The 16,941-nt window shown below is 37.5% G+C and overlaps 1 protein-coding gene across 10 annotated transcripts in view; it reads left to right on the plus strand.

The window, feature by feature from the left end:
* Window positions 1-4,924: 4,924 nt before the first annotated feature.
* The window catches only part of thrb (thyroid hormone receptor beta), a 498,010-nt gene continuing 485,993 nt past the window's right edge, over window positions 4,925-16,941 (plus strand). For 9 of the 10 annotated variants that reach the window (XM_079878990.1, XM_079878987.1, XM_079878979.1 and 6 more), the window contains exon 1: window positions 4,925-5,099. The gene's annotated coding sequence lies outside the window, so the exon portion shown is untranslated. The remainder of the gene's footprint in view (window positions 5,100-16,941) is intronic. The other variant, XM_079878992.1, reaches the window with a different exon arrangement.

Below are 16,941 nucleotides of genomic sequence, written 5' to 3' on the forward strand. Positions count from 1 at the left end.
GGGTCAAGAGCACAACTAAAGCAAACGCTAACCACCATCATGGTGACTTTAAAATACAAAATATGATTTCTTTAAACTAGAAATTAAATAAAGTAAATCTGGTTAGTTTTAAGTGAAGCTGGTAATAAGTGTATGGCCATGCATTTCACCTTTTTGTTTGGTTTATTCCAACCAAAATTCAACGACTGCCCAATGTTGGAGCTTGACGTCAAACAAACATTGGATTTAGACATCAACCCGACTTTCATTTTCAACCAAAATCCAACGTCTGACCGACGTTGTAGTCTATATCCTGTGCCTGCTGGGCATCTATTTGACGTCAGGATGTCATGATGTTGATGTAATTTTAATGCTATTTTGATATCATTCAATATCAAGCTTCAATATCAGATTAAATTTACCTTTTATAGTATATGCAATTATAGTGTCTGCTGTAATTTTAAATGTGAACTAAATGTAAATATGCTAGGATTTAAATAAATAAAAACACACATGCAAAATACATAGACCTAGGCCTACAACTTTCAAGATCATTCAGGCTAGGTCTTTTAGATGTTGAAAATGAGTCACATTGATTTACAATGAGTAATAAATATACTTTTTCAGACATTTCAGACATTGTTTTGACATAAATTTCACATCAATTTGACGTCTTATTTCCTGACATCAAATCAACATTGATTTAATGTCAATGATATTGACCTGAGATGTAGGGACCAGAAAAACATGTCAGATTGATACCTTTGTTGGGCATCTTTACAACCACAAGGAAATAAATTACAAAATATAATGAAAATATGCATATTCATGCATGTCATACATGGTGGTCAAAATCGTACTATTTGTTGATGTCAAATTGACGTCAAGGTGCCCGCTGGGTTAAGAAAGTAAAACAATGTTTCAAATCATCAGAGGTGTCAAAAATATTCACATTCATTACTCAAGTAGAAGTATAGATACTAGGGTTTAAAAAGACTTCTGTAGAAGTTGAAGTATCAACTCAAGCTTTTTACTCAAGTAAAAGTATAAAAGTACTGGTTTCAAAACTACTTAAAGTATAAAAGTAAAAGTAATTTAAGGAAAAAAATGCCATTAAGGAAAAAAGCTAAGGCCGCGCCACAGGGGCCTATATAGTGCACTACTAAAATTTGGGATGATGCACTAGGCTACCTGTTTCAGCCGTATATATGCCCATAGAAAATTAATTTTCTAAATAAATAAGCTAAATAAGCGGAGGAATCAGGAAATTAATAGGGTAATGTATTAAGGTTTTTAGTCTATATTGACCTTAACAATACGTAAATTAATTAATTCTGTAATGTCACAAATAACTAATAAAGACATGGTGGCAGTTTAACAGAGACTTAACTTTACTCCGCTCATAGTGCAATGCAATAGTGCAATACTGTCTTGTTCCTTGCTTTTTGAAGAAGCCAAACACATGTCTGCATCTTTCATTAAAGGGATATAGTTCACCCAAAACTGAAAATCATTTACTCACCCTCAAACTGTTTCAATCCTGTATGAATTTATTTCTTCTGCTGAACACAAAAGAAGATATTTTGAAGAATGTCGATAACCAGACAGTGGACGGACCCCATTGACTTCCATAGTAGGAAAAAAAAATACTATGGAAGTCAATGGCTACCATCAACTGTCTGGTTATCGACATTCTTCAAAATATCTTCTTTTGTGTTCAGCAGAAGAAAGAAACTGGTTTGAAACAACCCGAGAGTGAGTAAATGATGACATAATTTTCATTTTTAACTAAGTGAACTAATCATTTAACAGAAATTAACTGTTGGCATATGTTTCACATCAATACTGTCCAGTTTGTCCTGTTGGACACGACACACAGCAATACTGTCAAGTGTCACTTGTGACCATTGCTCTGAGCCATGTTTTCAGTGCCCTAAGAGCACTGAAACTTCTTTCAGTCCAGCTGATGAGACTGGGATGATTTGATCAACAGGCCTCTCATTTCAACAAGAGCAGCCTTCAACAGACCAAGCAATGTTATTTGTTCATGTTTTATGGGGACTATAGACTAACCTTACCTATCACAGAAAACTGACTGCATTTTTACATTTTCAAAAAACAAAAGTCTGATTTATAAGCTGTTTTCTGAGAAAAAAAAAAACCCCAAAAGGACAAGGATTTCGGATATTGACATCTTTGTGGGGATATTTTGACCCTATAATGTAGAGTTGCACACACTCACTCTTTCTCTCTCTCTCTCTCTCTCTCTCTCTCTCTCTCTCTCTCTCTCTCTCTCTCTCTCTCTCTCTCTCTCACACACACACTCACACACACACACACACACGATTGTCATTATATTGTAAAAACATCTGTCCCCAAATCAATATTTGACGCGATTTGCCCCGTAGGCTATTCTTGAGCACAGAACTGTTGATTTCTCCCTCGCTTACCGCATCTAGATTTCGGACTCGGAGGAGTTTTGGCGCTTCGCACAACCAAATATGACTACAGCCTCTCACAAGTTAGAAAGAAAACACAAAGCCAATCAGTTTAGCGATGTGTGTTCAGGAGGCGGGACTCAGATCTATTAACCGTTTGTGTAATTGGCCAATTTTTTTTTTCCGACGACAAGCCGGAATGAAAACAAGCCGAAATGAACTAGGAGTAACGAGGCTATTTTTAAAATGTAAGGAGTAGAAAGTACAGATAATTGCGTGAAAATGTAAGGAGTAGAAGTAAAAAGTCGTCTGAAAAATAATTACTCCAGTAAAGTATAGATACCAAAAATTTCTACTTAAGTAATAAAACGAAGTATTTGTCGTTACTTGACACCTCTGCAAATCATATATAATAGGCTACATTATAACATGTCTACCTTAATGGTAAACGAGGTAAATAAAAATAGCAAAAACTACATGATGTAATTATGAACATATTTTTATAAAGTATGTCAATCATCATTACAGCCTCAGGCTGCATGAATGCAAGGACATTAACATTTTTCCAAAAGTGCATATGACATGTTCAGTGACGATTAGCGTAAAAAATGTTATCAGAAAATGTATAGGCTATTAAATGAGAAGAGACGACTGAGAGTAAGCATTCACATATCACCTCTCCTCTAAGTCCTTTTGATACTTGATATTTAGGCTGCCTACAGCGGTCTATTAGGCTACTCGGTCAATGAAGAATCGCTTTAATGTTAAAATGTATTTTGTACACAACAGTGTTCGAATTGAGGGGGGGCTGAGGGGGGGCTGGGGGGGGGGGGGGGGTCCGGGACCCCCTATAAGCATCAAGGGACCCCCCTTAAGGCCCAAAAAAATTACATCGGGGGTCCCCTGGTTTTTCATTAAAACTAAAATAATAGAAACATAATTTATTAGGTAATATATTTATTTTTAATCAAAGTATTGCGCTGCCGCTCCCATTAGAAAGTAATTCAAATTAGATTTGCGTCTGAAAAGACGCTCAAATTTATAAACAGATACATTTTATTGATCGTGCCATTTATACGCCAAAAACATTTTTTTTTTTTTGCGTGTAAATGATACGCACTGCAAACCCCTTGAGTAGGATTAGGGGTGTGTAGTACGTGTATTACACGCCATAAAGTGCGTATCATATGCACGCAAAAACTATTTTTTGCGAATAAATGGTAGCCTACGAGAAATAAATTTCGTGCTATAGATAAGCACTTTCACGAGAGTCTGGCAGAGTGAATCCTCATTTTCACCTCACGATTACGTAAGATAATATTCTTTCTTTTATGATTGTTTGGTAATTTACAGATCTAAATAGAATTTCAGCATTAACGCTTGTCCGGGACACGTGTGTACAGTGTAGCCTACGTGTTTTTTTAAGAGACAAGTGAAAGAGAATTGTACTTGCCCAACCGACAAAAGCTCTTACCCCAAAGAGCTTTGACACAATTCGAACACTGCAAACAGAACGTAGCCTACCATTGGAGATTTGGCATGTTTGTATACTGTCGTGACGTTTCTTTTAAAACCTATTTCAACGTGCAAACTACGTTTTTTTAACACCTAAATAAAACGTCTCGCCAAAGTTGCATTTTAGTCTGGTTTTGTTTTCGTAGTAGACGAACGTGATATTTACGTTTTTTTGACTACCTAAAGAAAACATACCTGGTTGGTATTTTCACAACGTTTCTAAAACGTTTTATTTTGGTTACATAATTATTATTTTTTTAGGTGTGGTTTCTTAAACGTTTTTAAAACGTTGCACTGCAACATTACCTAATTGCAACCGAAAAACAACGTTGTGAAACGTTGTAAAAAAGTTTTGTGTTTGCTGGGAGGTCATCATGACATCATCCTAAATTTATTCTGAGATAATGTGCTTGTTCATTATCCAGACAGCAAAGTAACTTAGTACAGTAAGAACACTTAAATTCGGTTTAGTGTTTAGGTTTAGTGTCTGGATTGTTGTCAGTTAATGGATCGCTCATCAATCAACTTTTGAGGGCTTTGACAACACCACCCTATTTCACACAGCATGAAGCACATTTCATTATAATCATCTCATTATTCTTATAGTAAAAGAAAACCATAATTAGTTTTAATCAAATAAAACACAGTAGGCCTACAATAAACACTGCCATGATGTAGGCCTACAAATACATTTAAATAATATTATTTATTCACATTACTGTAATGAGAATTGAGGGCACAGTGGCAATAAAACACAGTCACAGTGCAAAAGATCATACTGGTCTGCTTAATTTTATGCATAACATCTTTATTTATTTCTATTGGGTGAAATATGACCAAAAATGTTTCGTTTTCGTGAGATTCACTCCGGTATTATATCTAATGCAATGATATTCGTGTATTTTAAGTGTGCTTTAGTATCATATAGTTTTTAGGCCACTGTAAAGGGTTAAACCATCTTTGGCCAGACGTCAAACGCTCTCTGATTCCCCATAGCGATCAGATGAGAGAGCTGCACGCTTCTCTGTGTGTCTCCGGGTCCATGTTGGAGTTGATCTGCTATGCTGGGTCATTTCAGGCCACGTCTGTCCGATCACAGGAACAAATATTGATATTACAGGGATATCTAATAAAGGACATACACGCATACTGTTCTGCAGCTTAGAGGTGAGTCATTCTTTCCCATGTTTTACGTCTGTGTCGCTGTGTGAAGTGAAACGGCATTACTTTGCTGTAAAATGTATCTGTGTTAACATCGAGAGCCAAGTGCAACTCGCTCTCGCTCAGACATATAGCAGCTGTGTTTCTAAATTACTCGACATGACATAGCGCGTTTAATATTTTACATGTTTTTGCAAGCGGATGTGGTTTTGCTGCACTTTTAGCGTCTTTCGGCAAAACAATTAAGAGTCGTGAAGGTTTTGAAAATGCATCACCGTAGCTTACATTTAACCCAAAGCGAAATGATTTCTTTTTTTACATTATTATGAATGTGATCTGTAATGTCATTAAAACAATATGCTTTATGTAGTGAACAGTGCTCTGTTGTTGTTGTTGTTGTTGCTAAAGTTATGGTTGCACGTATACAATCATGCATGTGTGCACCATTTTGCAAACTTTAGTCAGACGTAATAATAAACTTGTATGACATCCGACCGTTTTTTGCTCTCAAAGGTGTTAGAGTTGGCCAGTGTTATTTGGTTGGCTCACAGGCAGAGCCCAACGATTTGACCCACTTACAGATCTTGCATCATTTCAACATATTTATGATCTGTATGGTTTGATTGATTGTAGCTAACAAAATTGTTGCCAATGTTTGTGCATTTTGTTATATCTGTCTGTAATAACTCTTTCATCAAAGACTTTGTTTCTAATGGAATACTATCTTGCTACGCTTTTCTGTAGCATGCACCATACTGTGTGCAAGTTCTGTACACATGGAATACCCAGGTGACCTATTGCATTTTTAAAAAATGTGCAGTATCCTATAGCATTACAACAGCAGGCTGCACAGAATAGTAACGTATTCCACAAAGAAATTCGAATTTCAGTATGACTACTAAACTGGAAGTGATTTGTAACATCTGGTAATTTACTTCTTATTTACTATCACTGCTAAAAATGTTGACGTTGTTACACAATTTTAACACGCACACAAAAAAAAAATTTAAATGCAAAAAAAAAAAAAAAAAAGTTAACTGAATGCTGGTTGCGGAATACACAACATATTGAGAATGTGACTATACAGTACTACAGTACAGATGGAAATGTTTACCATTGCGTACTGTACCTTTTTTTCCATACACTATAAAATACATAAAAATATGTATGCATTACACAAAAAGTATACAAAATACATTAGCCTATATACTGGACAGTATTCAGAAAGCAGTATGCTATAGTGTTCCATTATGAACATACAAAATACTCAAATCTACTGTAATGAATGCAATCAATTAATGAGGTGTATGTCAGAACAGTGATGCAGTGAACAGGTTATCACTTTTCTGTGTGTAATGAAATAAGTGATTTATGATAATGTGTTTTTACAGACAAGGGGATGTTGAAATATGGAGACTATTAGTGGTCCTCTTGACTCTCTGTAGATGAGAATTTCTTTGCAGCTGGAGGGTCATTTCAGGTCAGCTGTGTGGCATGTGGATCGGTGGCACACAGCTGTCATTTAAAAGCCTGGGCAAAACTGCAGCTGGCAAGATGACACTGAAGTTTTTTTTAATGAAGTGCATTCGTGTAATTTTACCATTTTAACTGCAAACCTTTGAAGATTTAATTGCATTGGATAAGGGGTTAAGTCTATCTCTTAAGGGTTTGAGAAGTTGACTTTTGTGAATCAGTGGCCTGTTCTGATTTTAGGAATAATACCCCCTCACAGCTTTTTGTTCTGTGTCCCTGGTGACCTGAGGTCCGAGTGCGTATGTCACTCTATGAAGGGCCCAGGGGTGTTCGGTTTCAATAGGCACTTTTAATAGATTTTACATAACTACGTAACTGTGAAAATGCCTTAATGCAATTAGCATTAATCATAGACTGTTAATCAGAATACATGCTATGTGTAGGAACAATTGTTTGTCTTTAAAGCTAATTTCAAGCATTTAAGCAGAAACCGATTTATAAGATGATCATCAAAAAGTGCGTCCAAACTTTTAAGTTGACATGTACAGTAGCCTATGTGTAATCAAACTCACATCACCTCACGCTTTAGGGGTCCTTGTGAACGTGAACAGACCAAGGGGCTCCCACAGTCTCTAACAGCCCTGATAGTATGTATAGTGACTGAGACCATATAATCTTTACACTCTTCTGTAAGTCTGTTGCTTAATTTTTTCCCTAGCTGTCTAAACATCTGTCTGTCAGCCTTTATTGGATATAGAGTAGGCCTATATTTGTTTGAGTTTATGGTGTAGTATGGTTATTCATGAAAATAGGCCATTGGCCATTTATAACTTTAATTTGACAGACCCCAGATTTCTGAAAAGTAACATCAGAAAACATGAGAAATATCAGAAAATATCCCTAACCATTTATGAATTTTTGTAGTTCATGCATTTTTATGTTCTACTCACTTCTTATAAATTTGTGTGAACAAAGTACAGCGGGTATACAAGTGGCACATATAATTGTTAGATTCAAATGTGGTGACCTGTGAATTAATTTAGTGAGAAGGCATTGTAACGCTGAATGTCTCAACATCTTGGCTGAGAATTCAAAATGGAGGAACGATATTTAGCACTAACTTGAGACAGGCAGATAGTGTCAAAACACAAATGACAGATTTTGACTTGCTACTTGGACTTGTCACTTGTTCTTTGTGGACCCTCACATTCTAAAATCACTTGTTTTTCCACAAAAATAGCTTCTTGGCTAGAACACACCCAACAAGACCACTTTTTGTAAGATGTCTTCTCATAAGAGCTTTATTGGTCTTCTACTGTCTTTCTTCAACTTGCCTGTCATTCAAATTTCTTCATGAATATGTAACAACAAAGTTTACATACAGATGTGTTCTGTATGTAATAGAATGCAACCATACTACTCATACTGTTTTCGCTGTATGTTTATGGTGTGTACATTTGTATATGTGTAATACTCGGATTACCTAAGTGTACAGCCAGAGCACACTGTGTCGAATTGTGTGTCCCATAATGCAATGCAAAGTGCAATGCAAAGTGCCAAGACACTTAGCAGTGTGAAGGATGTAGTAACACATTTTTAGCATCTCCTTCTTGGACCTACACAAAATAAAAAAAAATACATATAGCTGCGAGCAGCGATTGCGGGGCCAAGCCGGGGTGGCGGTGTCACCGGCTTGGGCCCTCCATCGCTGCTCGCAGCTATATTTATATATATATATATATATATATATATATATATATATATATGCCAGTTGGTGGCGCTATAACTTTGACTCACAATAGTTACATCCATCTGATCGGCCTCTTACCACGAACACACTGCTGAAGTTTCATCAAGATCAGTTAACGTATGCAGAAGTTATATTACTTCGTGTTTCTCTTTTCTCGCCATTGTTTCCTCGCCACGGCCAAACCGTTCGAGATATCAAAAATCCGTCCGGAATTTATCATACTCAATGTCTTGACTTCATGCTGACCGAGTTTGGAGTCGATTGGATGAATTCTCTAGGATGAGTACATTAAATTCCACAGCATGCGTTTTTCAAACAACCCATAATAGCCGACTTCCTGTTGGGCGGAGCTAATAACTTAGAGTGCGGAAGTTGTTTGGCCCGATGATATCTATATGTGTACCGAGTTTCATATTAATTCATGCAAGCGTGTTTGATATATGGACCAAGTTTTCAGACCGTGTCCAAGGGGGCGCTGTTGAGCCCCCCTGCCACGCCCGGGTACCAGCTTCAGCCCGGCTCTGATGACCGTGGGTTCTGACCTGTGTGGAAAGTTTCAAGATTTTTTGAGCACGTTAAGGGCCCCAAAAGCCCCTGAAACCTTGAAAACCCCCCACACACACACACACACACACAGACACACAGAGAGAGAGAGAAAATTCTCCAGAAAATCCACATTCAAACCAAAATATCTGACTTCCTGTGGGTCTGAGGTTATGACTGTAAATTAGAAAGGTGTCCTGCTTGATGAGAACAATACACCTACCAAGTTTTGTGATTCTAGGAAAAACTAAGCCCCCATTTTTTACTAAAGGTGGCGCTACTGAGCCATTCCACCACGCCCGTTTCTGAAACTTTGCACATGTCTACTGTATAATAAATGTGATGTGTCTGTCGAGTTTCATGCATTTTCAAGCATGTGAAGAGTCTCAAAAGCATCCGAAAAGAATATTAAAGTTTGATGCGTTGCCACGGCAACAGTATCTAAGATATCAATAATCCTTTCACAGGTCTACATCTGCCGTGTGTCTACATTATACACATAAAGTTTTAAGCAAATCGGGTAAAAATAAGAAAGTGATTTCAAAGCATTTTGAAAGTGACACACTTCCTGTTGCCAGTTGGTGGCGCTATAACTTTGACTCACAAAGGTCACATCCATGTGATCGGCCTCTCACAACGAATACACTGCTGAAGATTCAGCAAGATCAGATAATGTATGCAGAAGTTATAACACACTTCCTGTGTCCCATTATTCGCCATAAATTCGTTTCCTCGCCACGGCCAAACCGTTCGAGATATCAAAAATCTGTTCGCAAGAATTCATCCTCAATGTCTTGACTTCATTCACACCGAGTTTGGCGGCGATCGGATGAATTCCCTAGGAGGAGTATTTCACATTCCATTGTATGCGTTTTCCAAACAACGTATAATAACCGACTTCCTGTTGGGCTTTTGTAAAACTTAGAGCACGAAAGTTGTGCGGCCCGATGAGATCTATATGTGTACTGAGTTTCATATTATTACATGCAAGCGTGTTTGATATATGGACCAAGATTGCGAACCCCATTCCAGGGGGCGCTGTCGAGCCCCCCTGCCACGCCCGGGTACCAGCTTCAGTCCGGCCCTGATGGCCGCGGGTTCTGACCTGTGTGCAAAGTTTCAAGAGTTTTTGAGCATGTTAAGGGCCCCAAAAGTGGCAAAAAGGCAAAAAAAAAAAAAAAATGAAGAAAAAAAAAAAAGAAAAAAAAAAAAAATATATATATATAAATATAGCTGCGAGCAGCGATTACGGGCCCAAGCCGGTGGCACCGCAACCCCGGTGCCTTTAGTTACCTAAAGGCACCGGGGTGGCAGTACCGCCAGCTTTGGCCCTTCATCGCTGCTCGCAGCTATATTTATATATATATATATATATATATAAGACCAAAAATGTTGCTTGACTTACCTTATTCTGATTTTATGATACACTCAAAATATTCCACAACAAATCCTTTAAATTTAATGTAAAAATAAAAATGAAAGAAAGTAGTGTTGAGCTCACGTAACCCTCTCATTAGAATCAAAATGTTTCAACATTTGCGATGTATTTGGATGCTAAACTATTCTTTATTATAGTCTTTGTTCTTAACTCGTGTTCCAATATCGACGGAAAAAATCATCCTCTTCACAAGCGCAAAAATGTGCTTGGAAACACCACAGTGGAGCGGTGCTTACTGTGAATGTATGAATTGTACTACTGACTATTTAGAGCAGTGTAATTGTTATATGTTAGGTTGACTATTTTATTATTATATTTTATGAAGGCCATAATGAACATGCTGCGATGTCAAGATTACAATGCTGGAATGTGTGTGTGTGTGTTCATGTTTTTCTATCCCGGTGGGGACTTCAACCTGAATGCATACAGACTCATGGGGACTCGTGTCACAGTGGGGACCTAAATAGAGGTCCCCATGGGTAAACAAGCTTATAAATCATACAGAATGAGTTTTTTTGGAAATGTAAAAATGCAGAAAGTTTTCTGTGATAGGTAGGTTTAGGGGTAGGGTTAGTGTGAGGAGATAGCATATACAGTTTATGCAGTATAAAAAAAATTAAGGCTATGGAGAGTCCCCACTAAGATAGTAAACCGTGTGTGTGTGTGTGTGTGTGTGTGTGTGTGTGTGGCGTGGGCGCGTTTGAACAGTGGACACATAAAAACATACTCCGTCATTATACAGGACGACATTCAAACTGCAAAGTGTTAACTTATATTTGTGTACAGTCGCAATAAAACACAACATTGTGCTTTTGTAAAATAATTTCAAGCAATCCACCCCCCGAAAGGCGCTAATTTTAAAATTAAACTAAAATGCTCACGGCTGCACGGGCATTCATAACGGTGCGCGTCCACGGCGAGGAACGAGCGAGGAATGTTTTTCAGTTAATTCCTACTTCCATAGGAATTCATTTGAAATGCTTGCTCAACCATTATCAATGTCAGTGCGGACGAACATATTTTACTTTCGTTTTTAAGTTGGCGATTCAAAAGCCCCCAGTGGTGTCACACGTCGATTAACCGGTGGTAAAATATTCTCAAAGTCACATATTACCTAGTATATTTTTATATAGATACAATAGGCCTACCTGATTTTGAACACAAGAGGGCAGTATAGCCCTATGTATAAGGAGGAGTAACTAAAAACTCAGAGTCTGAAATATCCCAAAAATCCACATTCAGACCAAAATATCTGACTTCCAGATGGCCGGAGCTAATGAATGTAAATTAGAAAGTTGTCCGGCTTGATGAGTACAATATACAAACTTTTTTTTTTTTTTTACTGTAGTTAAAACTAACCCGCCCACTTTTGTCAAAAGCATGTTGAAAGTGACACACTTCCTGCTGCCAGTTGGTGGCGCTATAACTTTGACTCACAATAGTTACATCCATCTGATCGGCCTCTTACCACGAACACACTGCTGAAGTTTCATCAAGATCAGTTAATGTATGCATAAGTTATTCTACTTCGTGTTTCTCTTTTCTCGCCATAAATTCGTTTCCTCGCCACGGCCAAACCGTTCGAGATATCAAAAATCCGTCCGCAATTTAGAATCCTCAATGTCTTGACTTCATGCACACCGAGTTTGGTGGGGATTGGATGAATTCTCTAGGAGGAGTACTTCGCATTCCACAGCAAGCGTTTTCCAAACAACCCATAATAGCCGACTTCCTGTTGGGCTGGTGTAAAAGTTGACCGGGGGAAAGTTGTTCGGCCCGATGAGATCTATATGTGTACCGAGTTTCATATTAATTCATGCAAGCGTGTTTGATCTATGGACCAAGTTTTGGGACACCATTCAAGGGGGCGCTGTTGAGCCCCCCTGCCACGCCCGGGTACCAGCTTCAGCCCGTCCCTGATGGCAGGGGGTTCTGACTTGTGTGCAAAGTTTCAAGAGTTTTTGAGCACGTTAAGGACCCCAAAAGCCCCTGAAACCTTGATTAACAATATAAAAGCAATAGTCAAATCCCCCCCTCCCCTCACACACACAGAGACACAGAGAGAGGGAGAGAAAATTCTTCAGAAAATCCACATTCAAACCAAAATATCTCTCTTCCTGGTGGTCTGAGGTTATGACTGTAAATTAGAAAGTTGTCCGGCTTGATGAGAACAATACACCTACCAAGTTTTGTGATTCTAGGAAAAACTAAGCCCCCATTTTTGACTAAAGGTGGCGCTACTGAGCCATTTCACCACGCCCGTTTCTGAAACTTTGCACATGTCTACTGAATAATAAATGTGATGTGTCTGTCGAGTTTCATGCATTTTCAAGCATGTGAAGAGTCTCAAAAGCATCCGAAAAGAATATTAAAGTTTAATGCGTTGCCACGGCAACAGTATCTAAGATATCAATAATCCTTTCACAGGTCTACATCTGCCGTGTGTCTACATTATACACATAAAGTTTTAAGCAAATCGGGTAAAAATAAGAGGGTGATTTCAAAGCATTTTGAAAGTGACACACTTCCTGTTGCCAGTTGGTGGCGCTATAACTTTGACTCACAAATGTCACATCCATGTGATCGGCCTCTTACAACTAACACACTGCTGAAGTTTCATCAAGATCAGTTAATGTATGCAGAAGTTATAACACACTTCCTGTTTGAATTATTCGCCATAAATTCGTTTCCTTGCCACGGCCAAACCGTTCGAGATATCAAAAATCCGTCCGCAATTTAGCATCCTCAATGTCTTGACTTCATGCCGACCGAGTTTGGAGGCGAATGGATGAATTTCCTAGGAGGAGTACATCAAATTCCACAGCATGCGTTTCCAAACAACCCATAATAGCTGACTTCCTGTTGGTCTGGCGTAAAACTTAGAGCACGAAAGTTGTTCGGCCCGATGAGGTCTATATGTGTACCGAGTTTCATATTATTACATGCAAGCGTGTCTGATTTATGGACAAGTGTTCGGATCCCGTTCCAGGGGGCGCTGTCGAGGCCCCCTGCCACGCCCGGGTACCAGCTTCAGCCCGGCCCTGATGGCCGCGGGTTCTGACCTGTGTGCAAAATTTCAAGAGTTTTCGAGCATGTTAAGGGCCCCAAAAGTGCCCGAAAGGTTGACAAAATAATAATAATAATAATAAATATAGCTGCGAGCAGCGATTACGGGCCCAAGCCGGTGGCACCGCAACCCCGGTGCCTTTAGTTACCTAAAGGCACCGGGGTGGCGGTACCGCCGGCTTTGGCCCTCCATCGCTGCTCGCAGCTATATTTATATATATATATATATATATATATATATATATATATATATATATATATATATATATATATATATATATACATATATATATATATATATATACATATATGAAGAGTTCAGATGCAAAAGCCTCTAAATACCATCTGAAATTTTCTTGTAGAATGATCATTTTTATCAAGCTCGTATATTTAAGTTCAGTTATTTCACTTAAATGATAATTAATAGGTCATTTTCATTGCCATTTAAAGCTAGGGTAGGTAAGATTTTTCTAAAAAAAAAAACATTCCAAATTTGTTTAAACTGTCTTTATATACCAATACATAATTAAAATGTAAGTACTCTGAAAAAGAAAGTATAAAAATCGAGTGTCTGTAGACCTCTCACGACTGTTGTAAACACAGCTCATTATTTCCATTTACTCCACCCACTCCCTTCTGGGCTCCTTCCAAAGCCACGCCCCCAAAACACATGAACGCGCGACGCCAAACGCTGAAGACGCATTTATTTACCCGAGACGAGTGGAGAGGAAGGAGCGCAGTGCATGCAGTGACATCATGTCAGAATCACATGTAATAAAATACCTAACTTTATCACTATGAATATAAACAAATATGATGGCTTTTAGTACTCACTATCAAGCTAGCATATCGATACTGGTAAAGTTTAAAATATATTTTGTTTGATTCGGTAACGAGCTATATTTAGGCTATAGGTAACGAGCTATATTTATAAGGCAAAGCTAGGTTTCATTGATACACGTTTTTCCATTACCATCAGTTAAACTGTGATGAAGGTGAATTTCGTGTAAGAGTCATAACATATACGGTGTTTTGTATGTAAAAGTTTCCATGATGAAAACATTGTTGACTCTGATGAGGACTAACGTTACACTCCGGTGACAAGTACCGGATCGTCGGTTCGAGGACAGGTCCACTCCGGGGTCGAGGGCGAAGCAGAGGAGGTCGTTCAAGAGTGCGGGCAGGGTCCGAGGAAGTAGTTTAGCAAAGTAGCAAAGCTGGCATTGGTAGTTTTTGCTGCATTTTCTCAGCCATTGTGCCGCAAACTCCTGCTTACTCGGTGTAGTGAGCTGAATATTTCCGGGAACGGTGACATGTGATGAGTGCACGCAGTGGGGCGCGGGCACGAGACATGAAGGCATCTGATTGGTTCTTTACATTCGCACCGAATGGCAGTGATTGGTCAGAGTTTTTACTGTCCTACAGCTGCTACAGAGGTCAGATTTTTTTCATTCCTTTTTCTGAACACATAATGTATTGACTACTATCAGAATGGAAGGACCATTTCACCCAGTATAAAAAAAAATGTTTCTGAACAGGATTACCTACCCTACCTTTAAGTGAAATTACTGAATTTAAATATACGAGCTTGATAAAAATGATCATCCTAGAAGAAAATTTCAGATGGCATTTAGAGGCTTTTGCATCTGAACTCTTCATATATACATACACACACATACATATATATGTATATATATATATATATATATATATATATATATATATATATATATATATATATATATATTATTGTTCAAAAGTTTGGGGTCAGTAAGATTTTTAATGTTTTTAGGAGAAGTCTCTTCTGCTCACCAAGGCTGCATTTATTGATTAAAAATACAAACAAAAACAGTAATATTGTGAAATATTATTCCAATTTAAAACAGCTGTTTTCAATTTTTAAATATTTTACATAGTAATTCATTTCTGTGATCAAAGTTGAGTTTTCAGCATCATTACTCCAGTCTTCAGTGTCACATGATCCTTCAGAAATCATACTAATATGATGATTGATGCTCAATAAATATTCATTATTATTTTCAATGTTGAAAACAGTTGTGTACAGATTTTTTTTTTTTTCAAAATGCTTTGATGAATGTAAAGTTCAAAAGAACAGCATATATTTCAAATATATATATTTTTAACATTATAAATGTCTTTACTGTAACTGTTGATCAGTTTAACTCATCCTTCATAAATAAAAGTACTGATTTATTTTATTTATTTCCCCCCAAAATAAAATTTTAATTATTACTAACCCAAAACTTTTGAGCGGTAGTGTTTAACGTTACAAAAGCTTTAGATTTCAGATAAATGCTGTTCTTTTGAACTTTCTATTCATCAAAGACTGTACACAACTGTTTTCGACATTTAAAATAATAATGAATGTTTCTTGAGTATCAATCATCATATTAGAATAATTTCTGAAGGATCATGTGACAGTGACGACTGGAGTAATGATGCTGAAAACTCAGCTTTGATCACAGGAATAAATAACAGTTTAAAATATATTAAAATAGAAAGCAGCTGTTTTAAATTGGAATAATATTTTACAATATTACTGTTTTTGTTTGTATTTTTAATCAAATAAATGCAGCCTTGGTGAGCAGAAGAAACTTCTCTGTTATGTGCGCGCCACAGACTGCACGCACGTCCGCTTAGAGTTCCGCCTTTTGCCTTCCGTCAATATTACGTTATTAGAAAAATATTTTTTTAGAGAATCGATTTTTTGACATTTGTGAATCGATTCAGAATCGTCCACGTCCGCATCGCGATGCATCTAAGAATAAATTTTTTCTCCCACCCCTAGATTTCATACAACAGGTTAATAAACAGTTACAATTAAGTCACTTACATTTTAGATGCAATGTTGACTGTTTTTGTTCTGTTTCAGCAGCGAAAATAGTTAAACAAAGATCACGGCAGAACCATCACGCATCACGTGTTTTCTCATAACTGAACGATTCAGCATTTTTAACGAATCGGTTGACTCAAAGATTGAATGATCAATCCATAAACATCTGTCTTAATCATGATCGACTCATTCGAACGAATCGTTTGAACGAATGAATCAATGACTCGCTTATTAAGATGGATGCCTGGCGACACCTAATGGCGGTTTAGTGTTGTTTAAAAGCATCATTCTTTCCCACATTTGTGTGTGCAACATTATCATTATTTTTCTTTCACTATTATATTAGCGATTTAAAAGCACCCACTCGTGTCACACGTCGATTAACCGGTGGGAAAATATCCTCAGACACATACCTAATAAATGTATATTTAAATACAATATTGGCCTACCTGGTAAAAAGTTTTATATACTATTTTGATGTCCTTTTGGACACAAGAGGGCAGTATAGCCCTATGTTTGCTTTTTTGTTGAACCAAATAGCACTAAATAGCCTGTTTTAACTTTTTCATTCTTCTTGAATTGCAAAAACAGAATAAAATGGGTTTAGTTGTGATATTTGTATTCTTTTATATAGAAATAAATGGTATATAATTACATTTGTAGAAGATTTTTAGTGTTTCCTTTTTGGACATTACTTTAATCCCTCGCCATAGCAAAACCGTTT

This window comes from Squalius cephalus (genome assembly GCF_949319135.1).
Source record: "Squalius cephalus genome assembly, chromosome: 8".
Taxonomy (NCBI): domain Eukaryota; kingdom Metazoa; phylum Chordata; class Actinopteri; order Cypriniformes; family Leuciscidae; genus Squalius; species Squalius cephalus.